At 42.8% G+C, this 21210-nt stretch overlaps 1 protein-coding gene across 1 annotated transcript in view; it reads left to right on the top strand.

Moving 5' to 3' along the window:
* The first annotated feature begins 529 nt into the window (after positions 1-529).
* GPRIN3 (GPRIN family member 3) overlaps positions 530-21210 on the top strand; it is a 38334-nt gene continuing 17653 nt past the window's right edge. The window contains exon 1 of the mRNA XM_058193536.1: positions 530-988. The gene's annotated coding sequence lies outside the window, so the exon portion shown is untranslated. The remainder of the gene's footprint in view (positions 989-21210) is intronic.

Genomic DNA, 21210 nt, shown 5'->3' with positions numbered 1-21210 from the left:
AAAGCCGGATTCACTTAACAGCGGTGTTACTAACTTAACAACCGCAGCGATCCACTTAACAACCGTGGTGAGAAAAGGTCGATGACACAGGGGAGTGTGGGGGGGGGGTGTCCAAATTCACTTCACAAAGGCTTCACTTGGCCACATAGAAACTGTTGGTCTTCGATTGTGGCGGTGAGGCAAGCACGAGGTGGCTCCGTGGCTAAGACGCTGAGCTTGTCGATCAGAAAGCTCGGAAGTTCACCGGTTCGAATCCCTAGTACAGGTTTCCTGCGTGAGCAGGGGGTTGGACTAGATGACCTCCACGGTCCCGCCCAACTCTTGTTACTGTTACCTGTACTTTAAGGCGCCCCAAGGACGAACCGGAGCCGGAGTTTGTTTCCCCCACCCCCACTCCCACCGACGAGGTGGGGAAAGCTAGCTGGCTGGCGAGGCTCGGCGCCAGCTCCACCTCTCTGGCTCCGCCGCCGGTTCCTCCCCGACCTCCCCACACTGCGTTGCCTCTGACGCGCCGGTCCCTTTCGCCCCGCGAACTCGCTCTCTCTCCCCCACCTCTCGACGCTTTCAAAGGAAGGCCGGGCAGGCGGGAGGGCGCGAAGCAGCAGCCGGTCCGAGGCTCAAAACAGCGGGAAAAGCCACCACCCCTTGCCCGACGCTGGGGAGACGGAGCGAGGTTAGCGAGCGGCTGCCTGCCCGCCCGTCCGTCCTTCCCGCCTTTGGAGACACCTGCCCAGCCACGCCGCTTCCGACACTCTCCTTCGGGAGCGTCCGCCGGGTGGTTGGCTTCGCGGCTGGCTCCCACCACCACCGCCATCTCCCCTCCTCCCCGGCCGGCGAGTCCTCCTTTCCTGCGCTCGCATGACAGAGGATCCCTCGCTCTCTCTCCCTCCGCAAGGTCAACCCGCCTGGACGTCTGCGCTGCTGCTGCAGCGGCTGCCGAGGAGGAGGAGGAGGAGGCTGCAGCCGCTTTCCTCCCGCCTGCCGAGAGGTGAGGAAGCCGTGGCGGCGGCTTTGCAAAAGCAAAGCGAGGCGCTGCTCGCCGGCCGAGATTTGGGAACGACGGGCGGGAGGCGCAAGGAACACGTCGCCTCTCCAAAAAACGGAGAAACGGTTTCCCTCCATGGGGTGGGGGTGGGGGGGGGTTGTGACTGATTTGAGGCGGCCGGTTGTTTTTCTTTTTTCTTTTCTTTTTCCTCGCTCCGTTCTTGGGAATGCCTGAGCTTACTTCCCGGGAATTTCGGCCAGAGGTGCTTTTCGTGGAGCCTTTTTCCCCCGAGCGGGTGGGTGGGTGGGTGGGGGTGGGCTAGATGACCTCTGGCGGTCCCTTCGTAGGAAAGCGTTCGCCTAGTTGATAAGCCGTTCCAAGGGCTGCAGCCTGATGAAGTACTTTGGTTGGCAGCGCGTTGAAATACTGTTTGAACTTGGGAGGATGAGCTACAGGTCTGAAAGAGGCAAGCGGAAAAAAAAGGGTCTCGCAACTATTTTTTTTCCGATGCCGTTTTGCCACTTTCTCCTGCTCAGTGGGTTAAACAAACGCCCCCCCCCTCCCAAAAAAAAATAAAGCTTTGCCGGGTTTAGATCAAAAGACACACATTTCCTCCCAGTGTGTATTTTGCAAAGAAATGCTGGGTTGGGTTTCTATGCAAGTTTCACACCTGGGTTTAACCCGGGGGTTTCCATGGCATGTAGGATGGTGGAGAAAGTAAAAAAAAAAAAAAATTATGGAGAGGACCTCCTTCATCTTTCCTCTCATAGTTTGTAATACAGGGATCCAATCCCAAATAACATTCTCCTGCTGTCCTTGTTTAAAAATTGGCTTCCAACAACCCCATCCCTGCCTCTCCTCCCCCCAATATATGTGATGCCTTTTGGAATTATTCCCTCCCTCCCCCCCCCCCACTTTCTCCGGAGACAGAATTGAAGGACACTAACAATGCCAAGATTTTGCAGGGTGGGAAAAATAAGAGAGAAAAGAAGGGATAGAACTGGAGCTTAGGAGGCATGGCGCGTCTGCAAACTGTTTTTTATTTACTCGGATGGCTGGATGAATTCTTCTGAAAATAAAACCTCTGCTATTTGTCCCTAATGCAAGTTCAGGCTGCTGTCTTGAAGACACCCTCCATTGGTTAGGCCAGTGGGGGCTGGGGATGATGGGAGACGTAGCCCAAAACAAGAGAGAAAAGGAGGCACGTGCAGACATATGGGACTGTTCTGAAGTGAAGGAAATCAAGGCTTCTGACCAGCGTCGATTTTGCCCATTCATAAATGCAATTAGTGCAAGAACGGATGTTGTTACTACCCAGTGATGCCTTTGTGTGTGAGGAATGACTCAGGCTTCGTTGTGAGAATATACAGCCTTTCCACACAGGTCTTCGGTTCGCTGAATGATTCCCAGCTTCCACAGGCGTGCAAACTCCAGCAAGATATGCCTGACAAACACTCCCCAGTAACTCTGTTTGGGAGATGCATTTTATTTTCCCTTTATCTCTACCACATCTCCCTCCCTGTTTTTAAAGTAGCTTTAAACATATCGACTTCCCTCTTCCTGTTTCTAAGGAGTGGTTTGTCTATTGATAACAGCAAACCGCACAAGATAGCTGTGTAAAGGTTCTCTGAGAAAACAGTGAAACCTTGAGGTTTCTTTAATAGGGGAGGGAAGTTAAAGACCAAAAAAAAACCCCAAAACCCAACCCAAAGACAAAAGCACCAATTACCAATGTGTGTTTTTTTTTTGAAAGAATAATAGCATATCCGGTTGGAGCTTTTGACCAAAGATTTCTACCAACTGAAAATGTCTGCTCATAGTCCACTAGGAAATTTTCCTATAAAATCACCAATTTGGCATGAATGGAACTAGGTGTAAATATTGGAGTCTTTGTCGTATTTTTTGCTGCAGTGTGATTAGCTTTTCAGGTGGGCGCTCTCTCCCCCTCCCTCTCCCTCCCTCTCTCTCTCTCTCTCTCTCTCTCTCTCTCTCTCTCTCTCTCTCTCTCTCTCTCTCTCGTTTTATTTTTGCCATCCGGTAGAGAAGAGTCATCACCATAGCAACACAACTGTCACAGCTTCCAAATGCTGCCCCAGCACAGGTGACCAGAAAACAAGCAACAGCCTCAGAAAAACAAAATACAGGCTTGTGGCTTTCTTCGTTAACTCTCACGTTGACGTTTCGGATCCCTAGTTGACTAGTTGGGGGACAGACAGGAAAAGCCTGAGCAAGAAATATTTGCATTTTTACACCCCCCAAAAAAATTGCTATCCTATGAATTGTCTGTGTTGATCCATATATCTCTTAGCACATTTTTTTTTAATTTGGGAGAAGTGTATTATAAAATTAGGCTGTTTCTTCTTAGTTTTATTCATTTATAAACCAGTCCATAGCCTAATACTTGCACCATATAGAATAAAATAGAATTCCTTATTGGCCAAGCGTGATTGGACACACAAGGAATTTGTCTTCGGTGCATAAGCTCTTAGTGTACATAAAAATACATTCATCAAGAATCATAAGCTACAACACTTAGTGATAGCCGTAGGATACTAAATAAGCAATCAAATCACACTAGGAAACTAAATAAAACAATATAAAGTAAAGATACAAGCATATAGGGTTAGAAATAGGATGAAAAAGGAAATCTTTCTATGCAGAGAAAGATTTGAGTCTCTCTGCTCAGCATTTTGAAGCTGGGAGGTGATGCTATGTTGATCCAAGTGCTGTATTGCTCACCGTCTTCTAAAGGGTGTTATGATGATAACATAGATATTTAGTCAGCTCTACGTTTTCTTACTCTGTTTGTGCCCGAATCAGATTGCTTCACCATCTAGCCTAATCTCGTCTGCTTTCAAGGGCACTCTCAAGTAAGAATTTTTTTTCCCCATCGACTGCTGTAACTTTTCAACCTTCTGGCAATCTTTTTTTATTCAAAAAGTTTTTATTAGTCAAAAAAGGTTTATACAAATACATATCAGGTATGGTAAATTTTCATTTTTCTTATCTAAAATAAGAATTTTACTCAAATTTTTTAACACATACAACAGCCATAAGGCAAGCAGGTGACACGAAGTAGCTAAGTTTGCAAATTTTAAATACGTAATAAAGAAGAGTCAAGAATAAACAGAATATCGTACAAAAGAGAATAAGGAAAACCAACACAAATATCTTTATCACTTCCTAGTTTTGGATCTCAGAACTCTGGGTTCAGCCTGACCCAACTCCAGGGCCGCAACAGCGGCAGCCGCTTCAGCCCCATGATCTATAACCTCCCCTTCTTCAATTCCTGGGTCATCTGATTCCAGGAAGGCTTTGTGTTCCTCCACATAGGCCGTAGCCTCCGCAATTGTACTGATTTTTTTCGTAATGCCCTCCCGGAAAATCATCAATCCTCTGGCATCAGCCATCTGAAGCCCACTCCCTTCTGGTACAATTTGCTTGACAAAAAATAATATTTCTTTCTTTTTTCACGTACCTGTCTGGGAATCTGCCTCAGAATGGCTATCTCCCTGCCCCTGTAAATCAGTGCCCCACTCCTATGTTTTCTAAGAATTTCATCTCTCGTCTCTCTTCTCACAAATTTGACATGAACCTCTCTGGGAACTGCATGCGTGCGTGCATATTGCGAATTAACTCTATAAACTCGATCCACATCCCAATTCATGAAATCAACACCTCTCCCAAGAAATTCTCCCAACAATTTAGTCACAACATCTCTCAAGTCTTCTTGGTCCACTTCTTCCAAATTTTGAAACCTAAGGAAATAAGACATTTTATCCATCTGTAGTCCAAGCACTGGCAATCTTGATGTGCTGGTTCTACAACTCCCAGAATTCCTAATCAGCAAGCAGAAAGGTTCTAAAACTGTGTTTCTCAATCTTGACAACTTTAAGATATGTGGACTTCAACTCCCAGAATTCCCCAACCAGCTATTCTAAAAGAAAGAAAGAAAGGATGGCATTTATGGAATTAGTGATGCTAAGGATTAGAGATTGGCTGCTCCTTCTGGATGCAAATTGTGTAGATTTCCATGGAACTGCAAACCCTGCAATAGTTTAAGATTATTACTGTAAGAATTACAGGTAGTTCTCACTTAAGGACTGGCCACTTAGTAAAATTTTGAAGTTATGACACCCCACCCCAAATGAGTTACTTATGACCCAGTTTCAGAATTCTAACGGGACCACATTTTGGGCATTTGGCAATCGGCTTACTAGTCAGTTGTAACAGAACGCATCACACAACCACAATTTATGACATCTTCGCCAGGTGGCAGGCTTTACAGCCAGCTTCTAGCAAAAAAACCAAAAAAGTCCCATAGGAATACGGCGATTCACTTAACATGGCATTTGCTTAATGACCACCATAAAAGAGTTGTAAAATAAGGTCGGGTCCCATGGGTGCCTCGACTTATGACAGAAGTCGTATTATTACTTATGATAGAAATTTCAGGCTTCATTATAGTTGTAAATCAGGAGTGGTGTGGTGGCCTAGAGGTGGAGCTCTCACCCCACAGTCAAGAGGCTGTGAGTTCGATCCCAGGTAGAGGCAGATATTTCTCTCTCTAGGCCCAATGAGAATATATCTGCTGAACAAAACTCCGCATTGGCGACAGGAAGGGCATCTGGCTATTAAATACTCTGCTAGCTCCATTCAGTTGCCCAGACTCCACCCCACAAGGGATTATGGGGTCATTAAAAAAAGATAATGATGATTATAGTCATAAATCAAGGACTATTTGAACAAGGTCTAGAAGGCATATGTAACAGCTTTCAGGCAGTCTAGCTATCCCCTCGTAGAAGAGCTAAATGGAAAAGGAGGTCTTGATGAACTATCCTTCCCCAGAATCTAGTTCTTCATGTACTTCAGGGAGCAATCAGAACCATCCAGGAAAATAACATAGGGTGTTCTTCATTCTCCCATTTTATATTCAAAATAAATTCAAAACAGTGGTTTTCAACGGTGCTTTTTTTTTTTTCAAGAGGCAACTGGACTTTCTGCTTTTTCTTTGAAGTCGTTTCGCTTCTCATCCAAGAAGCTTCTTCAGCTCTGAAAGTCCAGTTGCCTCTTGGAAAAAAAACAACAACCCAACTTTGGGACAACCGTGACCTAGATGACCAAGAATCTCCGTAGACAGTAGACAGCCCCCCCCCTTTAAATACCTTTTGTGTCCACGGACCCCCGAGATTTAACTCAAGATTTAAATCCTAACATTTCTTCAAGCCTTCTTGGACCACAACCACCACCACCCCGTGACAACATCACTCCAGGGAGAACCATTGCAGTAGAGTATCACTGTGTCTGCGACTGACACTATCACTTTGCCACAAGTGAAAAAGAGGGGGCTGCATCTAGAAAAATGGCAGGGAAAAGTGTGGGCATCCTTAGTTACCTATTCCCAACAAAGCTGAGGGTTGAAATGAGGGGTCCTTGGTGGTCTCTGAACTTGGTTGCTTCCTTGAAGATGCTTCATTCATTACCCAAACTAGGTAACATCATCAGTGCTTGCTTTTAACTTAGGACAGTGTGACTTGCTGCAATCTAGAAATGCAAATTGTCCTTCAGCTTCTGGCATTTTTGCCCTACAGAAGATAAAAGGGAGATCCCGGTGATGAACTTGTCCAGAATCTTAGAAGTTATTTTTGCTAAGATAATTGGAACTCTTGGGAGGAGAGAAGGAGGTTCGAGCCTTTACTTGATCATAAAGATCACAGCGTGACCTTGCACCAGTCACTAACTCAAGAAAAGAAGATGCAGAGGAATACCCGGTAGGATAAAAATGGAGGCGTGTGTGCATATGCACACGTGTGTGGATACTCTGTATATATATGTGTGCTACCAGAGAGAGAGAGAGAGAGAGAGAGGGAGAGGCCAACTAGCCTATTGAATTGCTTACGTGTTTTTAACCCATCAAAAGAGCTTCTATCCAGGGAAAGATCTAAAGCTAGTTTTGCATATGCAGATTTCCTTCCTTTCCCCACTTCCCCCATTTCAGAAAGTAATCAAAGCATGCTACTCGTCTGTCTACTCCTGTGATGTCAATGAGTACGGTTTGGCATTTGGTTTACCGAACAGGATAGGACAGTGGTGGTTAACCTTTGTGGTGCCCAAGTGCCCAAAGCGCAAGCACGAGCGCGAATGCACGCGAACCTCCAAAAGGCAATGCGAGCGGGGGGGGCCCCCACGCATGTGCCCTCCCCCCACCTTCCTGTTTTGGCTTCCAAGTTGGTGCAGGAGGCTTTCCAGGCCCAAAACGGGGCATGGCCCCCAGTGCCCCGTTTTGGGCCTGGAAAGCCTCCTGCATCCCACCTCCTGCATCCCACCTCCTGCACATGCGCTCTGTACATGCACGTGGCAGAGACCCGAAGACCACCTGGCCAGTGGGAGGTACACATGCATGCGTGGTGGAGCTGGGTTGGGGCGACGGCTGGCGGGCCTGCAGAGAGGGCTCTGCGTGCCATAGGTTTGCCAACACGGGGATAGGAGATTTCAGATCGATACTGAGATTAGATAGACTAAATTGCTGTCTCTGTCTGGTCCAGAGACTAGAATTTCCCAGAACATCGGAGAGTTCTAATTCTAGAAAGCCTGAGGTCCTAACATATTCCCCGCCCCCCCTTCCAAATTCTGTCAACCGTGTGACATGTGAGCCAAACAATCCATGCAGGTGTTAGCAGGCAGGGGATGTTTTGGTAAATGTTGCTCTATGTTGTAGATTTCAACAGTTTGCCATCTAGCTGTCTGAAAGAAATATAGCTGTTCCATTTTTGGTTGAGTTGGAGATTCATCGAAACGCTAGTCTGAGAAAACTTGCTGGTTTTAGGGGTAAGTCCCTTTTCTGGCACAAACAGATGCGGATATGGGGGAGAGGGGAAGGAGGAAATGAACAACGCAATGTGTTGTGTCTGAAAGAAGTGAACCCTTTTTCACAGAACTATATTATCCGAGGGTAGCTATAGCACCAGACGCACTAAGATATAGCTTTGCTATAATCACATGCCCTAGTGACATGATTGCTGCAGTGTGTGTTAACAATGGGGCCACCTCTGAAGTCTCCTTAGGCATTTTATTTGGTTCAAAACACAGTTGGCAGCTATAATCTGGATTTTCTCTTGGGATATTACAGCGGCCTCACTGGTTTCCATTTGCTTCTAGGGAAAAGAAAGCAAAATCCAGACATTGTTCTCTGAGGTTCTTAATGCCGTGGATAAAATCTGAAGCATTGCTTATGCCACTCAGTCTGCCCATTTTTAGAAAGTGGTAGGGGGAGGTTAATTATATTATTCCCATTTATAGTTGTTCAAGCACCTCCACGGGTTACAAGATTTTTACAGATACAAACATTGGTGGGAGGGGAAGACCAGATTGACATGCTGCTGTATAAATGCAGCCAGAATGTTGGTAATTTGCATGTTTGCAAACTGCCTTTTCCTTTTTCTTCCTTTCCTTTTTGCGTAATAGCAATAGCACTTAAGACTTACATACTGCTTCACAGTGCTTTACAGCCCTCTCTAAGCAGTTTACAGAGTCAGCATATTGTCCCCCAACAATCTGGGTCCTCATTTTACCCACCTCGGAAGGAGGGAAGGCTGACTCAACCTTGAGCCTGGTGAGATTCGAACTGCCAAACTGCAGGCAGCTGGCAGTCAGTAGAAGTAGCCTGCAGTACTGCATTCTAACCACTGCGCCACCGCGACTCTTAACCAAAAGCCATTAATTTCCTAGAAGCACAGCTTCTGCATAGAAATTTGTCCATTGACTATGGATTCAGGATAGAGCTAGGATCTTCTAACTAACAACCGTTCATTTAGTGACGGTTCAAAGTTACAATGGCACCGAATAATGTGACTTATGACCAATTTTCACAGTTACGATCTTTGTGACATCCTCATGGTCGCATGATCCAAATTCAGATGCTTGGCAACTAGCAGATATTTATGACCAGTTTCCGACAAGCAAAGTCAATGAGGGAATCCAGATTCGCTAAATGACCACATGATTCACTTAATAGCTGTTAAGTGATTCACTTAACAACTGTGGCAAAAGTAGGCAAAATGCACTTAACAATTGTCTTCCTTAACAAATTTTTAACTCAATTGTAAGTTAAGGACTATCTATACTCTAGTGCAGGGATGTCAAACTGGATTTCTTCAAGAGCTGGATCAGCATTGTAGTTTCCTCCACGGACCAGCCAGAAGGGTGGGGGAGGAGACGGGACGGATGCCTCCTGCAGCACCTGCTGGCCAAAATGGAGGAGGCCGTTCAGGGCGAAAATGAGATGCAGGGGGCACACGCAGTCCCCTTGCGCCCCAATTTGGCTGCCAGAGGCACCGCAGGCCAGTCCTTTGCTATTCCCAAGCCAGCCCCATGGGCCAGATTTAAGCACCCTGCAGGGCAGATTTGGCCCGCAGGCCTTGAGTTTGACACCCCTGCTCTAGTGCATCTCCTCCCTGACATTGTCTCCAGAGTGAAAAAGAGACCAAGCAGTTTAGACCGCTTCTTCATCCTCCACAGTGAATCAATTGGCTGTTTAGGTCTGGTGTTAAAATTGGTGTTTTATCCTCACTTAGAAAATTATCAAGTTTTTTTGTTGGCCCATTTAATTTTGTTAGGTCTTTGCCTCTCAGATTTGAGCAGGGCTCTGGCATCATTTTTCTCATTGCTCAAGGCCCTAAGTATTTAATTTGCTTTTGTACCTGATCTTTGCATCCATCAAAGAAACAATCAGTGAAATGTTTTGGGATACATTTTTATGATGCTGACTTTTTTTTTTAAAAAAGTTATTTTTGGAAGCTGACTTTGGAACGAAAGCAAAATAAATGGTGGAATGGGACAAAATGCTTTCTTATTTAATGATGAAAGGCCCAATCAATCATTTGATCTCACTTAAAATATATATTGAAACTCGATGGTTAAAATTAACACCCATCGTGAGAAAGCACTTTTTGATCCCAAATTTGCCAAGATTTCCTATAAATACAAATCAGGAAGGATACTCCCAAGATTGAAGAAATGGTAGGGGCTATCTTTACGTTTCAACCCACGCTCTTCATCAGTGGTCTGTTGAATGTCATTTAAAATGCTAGTATCCTATTGGACAGGGTTGACAAACTTAATTTCATTGAGGGCCACATCAGGGTTGTGTTTGACCTTCGGGGGGGGGGGGAAGTGGGAGGGCATGGCCAGGGTGAGCATGGCCAGCTCGACGTCAGTCCTGTTGGGGCGCCTGTGGCGGCCTGAGTGCTCTGCCAGCGAAAATGGACTCCTGAGCTCTGTTTTTACTGGCAGAAGTTTGCAGAAGGCCCTGGCAGCCGAAAACAGAGCTCGGGAGCCCGTTTTGCTGGCAGAAGCACTGCAGACTGGTCCTTCGCTGTTTCCAGGGCAGCCCTGCGGGCAAGATCTAAGTACCCTTGGGCCGGATCCAGGTTCCGGGTCTTGAGTTTGACACCCCTTCTATAGGAGATATATGCAATACTTGAGAATAAAACCCAGAAGCAAAATAATTTACATAAAAGACGAGATGGAGAAGATTCTGATATAAAGGCTGGTCTGCCCATTCATGTTTCTCACTTGAAAAGTATGACATTGAGGTACTGTGGTTTTCCCGTAACTGCTTACCTTTAATATGATATACTGTCAGTTTCTTGGAAGAACAAACAATACCTTGGCTTTTCTAAATTTGATTTGCAAAATTCATCAAATCTGCATCCTGTTTCGAGCAGTATCAGACAGATGCAGGAAATGAAAATGTTGGCTTCTATTTTTTTTATTTTTTTTTGTCTTCCAAACTTTAGTTTACCAAGGCATAAAGCGACTTCACACTAAATAAAATTCAGCTTCCATTGAATTTTCTTGGTTGAAAGCAGTACGAGAAATTGGATGTATTTAATGCTTAAAATCTCCAGTGATCACCTCTTATAACAGAAGAAATAGATGGATAGACAGACAGACAGAATGGTTTGTGGTGCCTGAATGCATGCACTCCTACAGGTAGTCCTCGACTTACGACCAGAACTGAGCCCAACATTTCTGTTGTTAAGTGAGACATTTCTTAAGTGAATTTTGCTCCATTTTACGACCCTTCTTGCCACAGTTATTAAGTGTATCACTACAGCGGATATGTTAGTAACCCGGATGTTAAGTGAATCTGTTTTCCCCATTGAGATTGCTTGTCAGAAGGTCGCAAAAGGTGGTCACGTGACCTTAGGACACAGCACCAATCAGAAATAAAAACCAGTTGCCAAGAGCATCTGAATTTTAATCACATGATCATGGGGAATGCTGCAAAGGTCATAACTGTAAAAAACGGTCATAACTCATTTTTTTCAGTGCCGTTGCAACTTTGAACGGTCACTAAACAAACTGTTGTAAGTTGAGGACTACCTGTATATCTTGGTACCGTAGATGAAGATTTTGGGTCTTCTGCTGAAGATAGCCATGGATAAGTTAATAAGCAACGTTTTATAATTGCAACTTACCTACATAGGTTACGTGTGAAACTACCTGATGATAATAAGGCTGGATGTTTCTCCATTCCATTAGATAAGATTCCTGTCACTCCCAATCTGAAATTCTGGAGAGTAACGGAACTTAAATTCTCCTGGGGAATGTGTGCAGATGCCATATTTCGCAGTTCTTTGTAAATTAGTGACAGTGTGCTAATCAGTGCTTCATTTTGTTCTTTAAAGCCACAATGCAGAGGACCAGTACAAAAATAGACCACAGCCACAATGGTGAAAATGCACAGCCTTAGCAGGTTTGTTTCTTTATTACTCAATTTCATACCCAGATGACTCTGAGCAGCTCACAATGAATCAAAGCAATATACAGAGACAAAGGAAGAACAAATCAGTCTCGGAAAAACAAAAGGAAGAAGAGCAAAAAAAAAATATGAGTCTGGCAACCCCAAAACACCCCACCAACAACTGACATCCAACGAAAAGGGTCCCAATCATCCAAGGGAGAACAGTCAAGGTTTTGGGGGTGCTCAGGATGCCAATAGGGTGAGACCCAAATGAAGGACCTCATTCTTGAGGGCAGGCACTGTAACCAAGAAGGCATTTTCCTGGGTCCTTATGGATGCCATTCTTTAATCAAAAGGATCCAAAGCATGCCAACCCTGTCAGTTAAAATCAACTGGACAGACACCTCAGAAGATAGACAGAACTCAAGTACCTGGGCTCTTGATCTCTATGTCTTTCTAAGTCATAGTCGGCACTTTAAATTGCACTGAAAATACAAATAACCAGTGCAGCTCACGGAGCAGAGGTGTGACGCAGGGACACTGAGGCATGTCCATTATTTTCTCTGCTGCTGAATTCTGGAGAACAATAATTGAAGATTACAAGTGATCTTCAAAAGCAACTTCACGTAGAGCACATTATTGTCTAATAGTCAAGCCATGAGGTGACTATGGAATGCATGTGTCTCTACAGGGCCTCTCAATCTAGGAATGAGCGCAACTGGAACATCTCATGAAGTTGGGCAAAGGCCTTCCCAGCTCATTGAGCAGGAACTGTGACTGTATGCCATCATTGAATGGGGAACACACAACCTATCCAAAGTCAAAGATGGAATATCCCCAGATCTAAGTGACCCAAACTCCCATAGCCATTCGGTTTTGGTGGGACTGAGTCAGAGGCAGTTCTTCTCCATCTTGTAGACGGGGTGTCAGACTCAAATTCATTGAGGGCCGCATCAGGGCTGTGGTTGACCTGGGGAGGGGGGGGCAGTTGGGTGGACATGGACAGTTTGATGCCACTCCCCAAACTGCTGGCATGAGTAGACCGGGCCAAAGCCATGCTGGTCCAATGTTTCCTCTTTGCATTGGGTAAACTGGGTGGAAGTGACACAGGATGGCCCCACGGGCCAAATCTGCCTCACAGGCCTTGAGTTTGATATCCCTGTTCTAGACACATACAGTCTCCAGCCACAGGGACAGGACCTTAATAGCATCAGTTGATCAGTCTAGGATCAAAAGATATAATTGGGTATCATGAGCATGCTGATGATGATTCGGGCAATAGTTATGAGAGGCTAGTCCTGCTAATGTTGAAAAATATGAATTTGCTTTTTTTTCTCTCTCTCTCTCTCCAGTCCATATGTGTAAACAAAAAAGTGACAATATGAATTTTGCATATATGTAAAAAGACTTCAAACATTTCATGTTAAACAGTAGCATTATATTTAAATCCTGCCTTTATTTTTTTGCAATTCAAGGGAGCATATTAAATGTTCCCTCCTATTTTTCTCACACCAACAACCTTGTGAGGGGATTGGACTGGGAGACAGTGACCGACGCAAAGTCTCCAACTGGTTTTCATCCCTAGGGAAGGATTAGAACTCATAGCCTCCCAGTTTTGGAACAGCACCTTAAGCGCCAAGCTGGCCCTCCAGTTATACTGTGCAGTAAATGAAAATGTGTGTTTTAACCACACTGCCTGGAAATTAGTGGAGTTATAGTCCTATGAAGGGCACTAAAGTCAGGGAGAAATCTGTTTCAAGTAGTTTATCAACTGATTAAACAATGAACAGTCAGGTGAAATCATAGTAAGAGTGAATAGATTGATATATTTCCAATTTATTTTTGTGGACTTTGAACTCTGCTGGTATTTTGCTGAAACAAAGGCTTGTGAAGACTGGCATTGTAACTGGATATTTAGTTACTTATTAGATCTGTAAAAATCCTTACATTAAACTTAGTGGCTTTAGGGAAGTAAGCAAAAAAGCAGGTATGTGTGTGTATGTGAGCCATGGACTTCAATTCTCAGAATTCTCCAGCTACCCAGCTTGCTGGTTTGAGGAATTCTGGAAGTTGAAATCCACATGGATTAAATTGGTCATGTTTGATAAACAATGACAGGTAGTTATAATCTGGTTCTTTATTTAAAATGGTGCTGTCCTCAGAGCAATGGTGAGCATTAGTCACTTTCTTCAAAATAAAAATAGGTGGTAAAGACACAAACAGGAAAAATGAGGTAATAGGCAAATTAAAAAACAGGTTTCTTATGAAGAAAATGGATTTATGTTACAGAAAGATCAATGCTTTGTTTGGAAACATGTTTTTTTTCTTCAGAACAGTGAAGGGTCATTAGCTAAATAAGGGAAAGTACATCTTTACAGTCAGGCAGTACTATGTTTGGGAGACCACTGCACAAAACTATCTTTAGGCATTAATTTGAGAGAGACATTGAGAAAATTACTCATGCTATACACAGAGGCCTTTCCTGACTGCTAAAATGGTTGGTTTTTAAATAATACTTGTCATTTGGATACAATTAATTGGTGAGGCAGGTTCTGAAAAGTTTAAATCTTGATTGTATTGTATTGCATGCCCTTTTTTACGCAAGTTCTTCTGGAAAATTTTATTTTCAGATTTTTTTTTAAAAAGCGAGACATAAAATAAAATTCGAATTGCACCAGGAGACCAACTATTCACTGATGCCGCAATATAACAAAGAGAGAATATAATATATGTATTTGATACCTTTTGTGGACTGTCAGACTGGAAAAAGATAGTTTCATATTTTCTTTCAGTTATAAAAGTGCTACTGTAGATGGGCGTCAGTTTACTGGCTAATGTGTTTTGCCCAAATTAGTACATGATGTTTTATTTACATGACAGTTTGGCCTGAATCAATTTCTATTCCATATTTGGTGGCTTTAAAAAAAATAGAATCTGTTCTTCAAATTCCTCAGTATTAGGATCGATTTCCAAACTCTGTTCAGGAGATATGTTGGTAACAATCATCTGCCATTAGTAATAATTACAAGCCCCAGTAGTAACCAGAATTTCACACCAGTAAATGTGCCCATTGAGCAAGCTAGTATCAAGTTTATGTGAATAACTGTTCCAGTTATTAGAACTTCTGGTGAATAAGCATGTCAACCACCACTCTCCAAGAACGGGACATATTATATTGTCTGAGATTAAGCAATTGAGGTAATCTTCAATGTACAATCATTCATTTAACAGTCATTCGAGATTACAACAGCGGTGAGAAAAATGACTTATGATTGGCTCTTGCAGTTAAGACCATTGTGGCATCTCCATGGTCACGTGATCAAAATTTGGGCATTTGGCAATTGGCCTGTGTCCACGATGGTTGCAGCATCTCAGGGTCACGTGATCACCCCAGTCAACTTTGGACAAGCCAAGTCAGTGGGGGAAACTGGATTCATGTAATGGCTACTTGATTACCTTAACTGTAAGGATTTGAATAACAACCAGGATAAAAAATAGATTGTAAAATCAGGTATGACTCACTTAACAGCTGGCTTGCTTAGCCACTGAAATTCTGATCCCCAGTTGTGGCCATTGGTAAAGACTCTTTTAAGCTGTGCTCAGTTCTAATGTCTTCACAAATACTGACTTGGCCTTCTCTTGGCCCATACCCAAACACTTATTATTGCTTCTTCTAAGATATTTTTGTACAATTTCCCAATGTAGCTTTCATTTCTGATGTTCCCTGGAAATTCCCATGTGAATAGCAACCATACCCAACCCTACTTAGCAATAGCAATAGCGCTTAGACTTATATCCCATTTCACAGTGCTTTACAGCACTCTCTAAGCGATTTACAAAGTCAGCATATTGCCCCAACAATCTGTGTTCCCATTTTACCAACCTCAGAAGGAGGGAGGGCTGAATTAACCTTCAGCCGGTCAGGATTGAACTTCTGTCAGTGAGCAGAGTCAGCCTGCAATACTGCATTCTAACCGCTGCATCACCACGGCTCTACTTGGTTTCTCAACTGAAGCAAGATCAGACAGGTGCTGTTGTTTCTCAAACACATTCCTTTAAAATGTAGGTTTCTAGCTCAAAAATACAGTTTGATATAGCTCCAGTTCATTTTTCCATCTAGCTACAGTACAGTAGTGGCCAAAATTGTAGAAACCTTTTGGGAAAAGTGTATTTTCTAAAACTAGCTAATAACAGCACCTTTTTTTTGGAGTAGTACCATAAAATTTTAAATCAGTTGAAAGATAATTTAGTCAAGAATGTCATGCAATAACTTTTATGAAAGATTTGCTATTAGAATAGCAGTTACAGTATAAAGAAAAAAGTGAAACACATAGAAAAAATGAGATATACAAAAATTATCACATAGTTAATAATTAGTTGGGTAAGCTTCAGCATGAATTATAGCCTTACAACGTATTCCCCTGGAGTGAACCAAGTGTTTTAGTTGTTACAATGTGAAACCAAGGTAGAATGATTGCTTCTATTAACTGGGTTTTATTGTTGGGTCACTTCTGACTAACAAGTTTCTTGAGTCAGCTCCATAGATTTTCAACTGGGTTAACATCTGGGCTATTCCCAGGCCATTCCAGCAGTGGAATATGATTATCTTGAAACTCCCCCAAAGAAGTGGTGTTATTAGCCATCAAACCTCAAAAATACATTTATCCCAAAAGGTTTCCACAATTTTGGCCACGATTGTAGTAACTGCAGTCTAGAATACTTTGGCCAGTTTTATGCAAGTTGCTCCATTTCTAAACAGTATATATAAATTGCAGAATCCTGTGTTTTAATTAGTACAAGGTTGGGTGATTTGGGAGTAGAAAGTTAATTAGTGGAGCACTGCCTTAATCTAAGATTAGGAAGCATTAGGAAGTATAATTATAAGATGGAGTGGAAATATTGCCGTTTGGGTCTTTGGGGCAGTTGTGGTTTTTCCCTGCAATACTTCTATGCAGTTTGAAGAAACCAAGTTTTTAAATGAATTTTAAAGCCGAGCTCACTAGACCACCTCCTCCCTCCCTCTGCCATTGGCAACAGGTGGTTAATGCTCAGTTTTGCAGTGCTGTTAAACGTGCATTATACCTGAAGCTAAATATGTTGTTGATCCCTCCAAATATATTTATATTAACCTGGATTATAGCATATCGTTTTAAATTAAGACTGGAAGAATTAAGTATTCTACCTTGATATTATTCAATTTATATTGTTTCTGCCTCAAAAATCAAAACACATTTGACTTCTTCAGTATCTGTATTTGATTTCTTTTCAGTAAAGTTATCCAGAGAAGAATCAACTTCAAGCATCAGCAATTAGCAATTAGCAATTAGTCTTAGCATAAAATCAGGACTACAGTAAAATTAGTTTCTAAGTTAATAGAGTTTAAAGAATGTGTTATTGGTGCATTATCATATTGTATTATTTTATTTTTTTTAAAAAAACAGAATATTAATTAGAGACAGTGATTGGGGATTTTCCGTGGAAGTTGTGAAAAATGGCTTTATAACCGATGCTTATTAGTATAGAAGCACCATCTTCTGAATTAAGGACAGAAGACATTTTTTTCTAAGTATGGCAGCTTTCCTGTAACACAGACCTGCACACCTGATTAGTAGATAAGCTGAAAGCAGTTTGTTAAGTGTCAGGTGGTTTCCCCTCTTTTTCAGTCCAAAACAAGATACTCTGGAACTATTGAGATCTTGGTACGCTATTATACATGAATTGCTATACGTAGACATGGTGAGCAGTTCCTGAACCTTTTTTGCTTTTAATTCTAAATGTGAATATGACTAGTTTTGTTCACTTTATCTGCATGAGTGTCATATAGAGCTCTTCCATTGCAGTTAAAGGTATCTGTGCAGCCAAGGAAAGTAGGTGCTTAAGGAAACACCAACAAAATGCAACAAATCATGGTGATGGCACCACAAGAAGGTACTAGAAGTTCCTAAAAGAAAAGGGCGCCCCAGTACTGGGGGCCCCTATGAGAGAGTTAGGAAAAAACTACCTGGATATTTTTTTTAAAAAAGCCCGCCAAAAGTTAAGGTGTGTGGTGAGGTGAATTTCGTCAGCCAATCAGAAATCGGATGTAATGTAGGAACTGTACAAACACCTGTTGTGAGGACATGCAGTCGCTTAGTTTGAGATGTTAGTCCGAAGTGTAAATTCTTAAACCGCGCCGAAATAACATTTTTCAAAATGTTACCACCCACCTTTGTGTGATTATTTGGGCTAACTTACACTAGGCAAAACGAACCATCCAGCTTTGGGCTGGGCTTAATAGTGCTTTGGGCTGGGCTAATAGTGCCCTTAGAGCCTGCTTAACTCAAATGCTTATTTTCTGGGTGTCTGCAGCTAAATGCAAGCCCAAGAAAAGGTGTGTCTCCTTTAAAGATGGACCTTAAAGGGCTCCAATCCTGGAGATTTCCAAGAAGAGATTGGAGAACCATTTGTCTGAAGTGATATAGGGCAGGGATGTCAAACTCAGGTTGTCATGGTGGCGTCACATGACGTATTGGGACTTTTTTCCCCTTTGCTAAACCGGGCGTGGGTGTGGCCAGCACGTGACGCATCTGGCCCATGGGCTGCAAGTTTGATACCCCTGATATAGGGTCTCCTGCTTGAGCAGAGGGTTGGACTAGAAGACCGGCAAGGTCCCTTCCAACTCTGTTACTCTGTTAAGGATGTGCCCTTTCCTCTCTCGATCTGAATAGCTGCACATCTCCGTTTGGCACAAATTTATTCTTCTTTTTCTTTCTCCCTCTTTCCCATTCTGTTTTCCTTCATTTCTTTTTATTAGCAAGGCTAATAAAGTTGTTGAGGTTCAGCTGACAGAAGTTATCCCATTCAATCATGGTTGAATGGCTTTCTTTTCAGGTGGAGAATATATTGGTGGTTTCGGTATCAAACTAAGACCCAAACTTCAGAAAGTAGTTGACCAGAACTAAGAAATGGCCAAAGCCAAGGCAAAAGCCTAATTGGATTGAATTCACAGTTCAGCTCACATTAATTAAATGTAATTGGTTCTCATTTATGTAATTACTATGCACATCTCTCAAAAATGGTAACTTGGGAGCAATCTTTGGATTGGCCCCAGAAGCAGGATCTGAGGCTTTAGGATGCTATTCACACCTTAAGTAATTGGGGGTTTTCCCTTCTATTAAATGCTGACTAATTATATCAATTATACATACCTTGTTATAGAGCTTATCTGTAAAACTCCGTACACTTATATAGGCTTATTTACTTGTAGGCACACAATCCCTAATATTTTTAATTTCAGAGGCACCAACAAGGTAAAACAAGGTTGTGCATCTACTAACTTTGTCTTTAACCCAAACATATTTGTCTGGGACTTCACATTTGCTGTACAGCTCCCCCTTGTCGCCCCAAAGCACACCATCTTTAAGGGGACACCAACAAGTGAACCAAAATTTCTTCTGAAGCATCCTTTTTTAAAAAATTCATATGTCAACAGCTGCATAACCCCTAGTATTGGGTGAGACCAGGACAAAAACAAAATCTGATTTAATTTCACTTGTACTTGAATCTATAATTAAGGTACTCATTCTCTAAAATATTCTCTCCTCCTGTCTCGTTGAAAATTACTATTTAATTACAATGGTGGGAGATCTCTGGAGCCACACACAGGATTGCTGGCTTCTATAAGTGCAGGTCTTATTTTAAACAGGGCAGCACAAAATGTGATAGGGGAACTTTTGCATTAGACCTTTTACATGACTTTGCTTTGAATACAAATAGGCATCAGCTTACGACTGTAATTAACCCTGGAATTACAGTTGTAGGTCATTGCAGTTGCTAAGTGGGACATCGTGTAACCTGGCCCAATTTTACATTATTATTATTTTTTGTGGTGGTCATTAAGTGAACGCTGCAATTGTTAAATGAATAGATTTTACCCAATGACCACTTTTTTCCAGAAACAGGAAGTGCGACGGAAGCTGCTGTCATAGCTTCAGAATAAGTAACTTTTGAGGGATCCATTGTAACTTCAGTGTCTAAGCAACCAGACATAAGTTGAGGACTACCTGTAAAAAAATGGACGTTAGGCCTTAGAGTGCTGGGATGGCATAACATTTTTACTACTTATACTGATGTCCATTTCTCAGCTATTAATCACTATTTGCTCTCACTTTCGGATGTGTGGTTTATCAAGTGCAACAGAAGAGAATTATAAAAACATTAGCCCAGTTGATAAATATAAGAAGGGTGAGAGAAGGCAAGGACATTTTAAGCTGGTCTTCCCCAATTTAATTTAATTTAAAGCCTAGAATGTTCAAATATACTGTCCAGAAATTCGGCGGGGGGGAGTCCTACACATCTGGCAGAGGTGGGTAGGTAGGAATTAGAGCAGGAGTGTCAAATTCAATCCGGCCCATGGGATGCTTAGATCTGGCCCTCGGGGCCACCCAAGAAACAGCAAAGGACCAGTCCTCAGTGCCTCTCCAGTGAAAATGGAGCTCGGGGGCCCCCCGCGGCCCCCCACCAGCTCCATTTTGGCTGGCAGAAGGCTGCAGAGGCCATCACGGCCAAAAACGGGGCAGCTCAGATTTCTCTGGCAGAGGGCTAGCAAAACAAACTAAAAACAAAACAAAAGGAGAAATGTTTCCCCTTTAGCATTTGAGCGTGCAAGAAGGGACAGGAAAAGAGAAAGGGAAAGAGAAAAGAAAAAGATGGGACGATGGGAAGAGAGCAAGGAAGTAAAAATAAGGAAAGGGGAAGGAAAAAATAAGGAAGAGGGAAGGAAGGAAGGATGATTTCAATGAGAGTGAGGGAGGGTCTGAGGGGAATCCTTCCTTATCACTTGGCCACCACAGGTGCCCCTGACACAAGTGACATCGAGCTGGCCACGCCCACCCCAGCCATGCCCACCCCGGCCCCCCGAAGTCAAACACAACCCTGATGCGGCCCTCAATATAATCGAGTTTGATATCCATGAATTAGAGGGAGTGTTAAACAAGCTATTCTTCACTACAGATGTTGAAGAAAATTAACATACACGAAAATGGAGGGCAAACAGCTCTTATTTCTAGTATGAATTTCTCAGCCAGTTGGTCTCAAATAAGCTGGGTGGTGTTCCTGCAACAATTTGGAGATAATAATACGGTGATAATAATAAAAACTAATAACAATCAGAAATGTGTTTTCATGTTCACAGCAGCAGTTGACTTTTTTTAAAACTATTCTTACATTTCCTTTTGTGGGGAAAAAATAGGGAAAAACCCACGAGCTGTTTTCTTCTTCCACTTTGCTCCATGTTCATTATGCTTCCTCTGTTTGAAAACTTTCAAACATGCAAATAGCACTTCATACTGCCTGCCCAACCTGTTCACCATGGCCACCCATCAGTTTTGGGTAGTTCTTGTCTTTAAAGCTGCAGCTTTAAAGACAGGAAAAACTGGATTTGAAATTGGGAAGGTGAAACACTCTGCAAGTTCACTGGACTCATTTGCAGAACCTACCA

The sequence above is a fragment of the Ahaetulla prasina genome, chromosome 8, assembly GCF_028640845.1.
Source record: "Ahaetulla prasina isolate Xishuangbanna chromosome 8, ASM2864084v1, whole genome shotgun sequence".
Taxonomy (NCBI): Eukaryota; Metazoa; Chordata; class Lepidosauria; order Squamata; family Colubridae; genus Ahaetulla; species Ahaetulla prasina.
The sequence above is the reverse complement of the archived record's forward strand: the minus strand, read 5'-3'. Positions and strand labels throughout refer to the sequence as shown.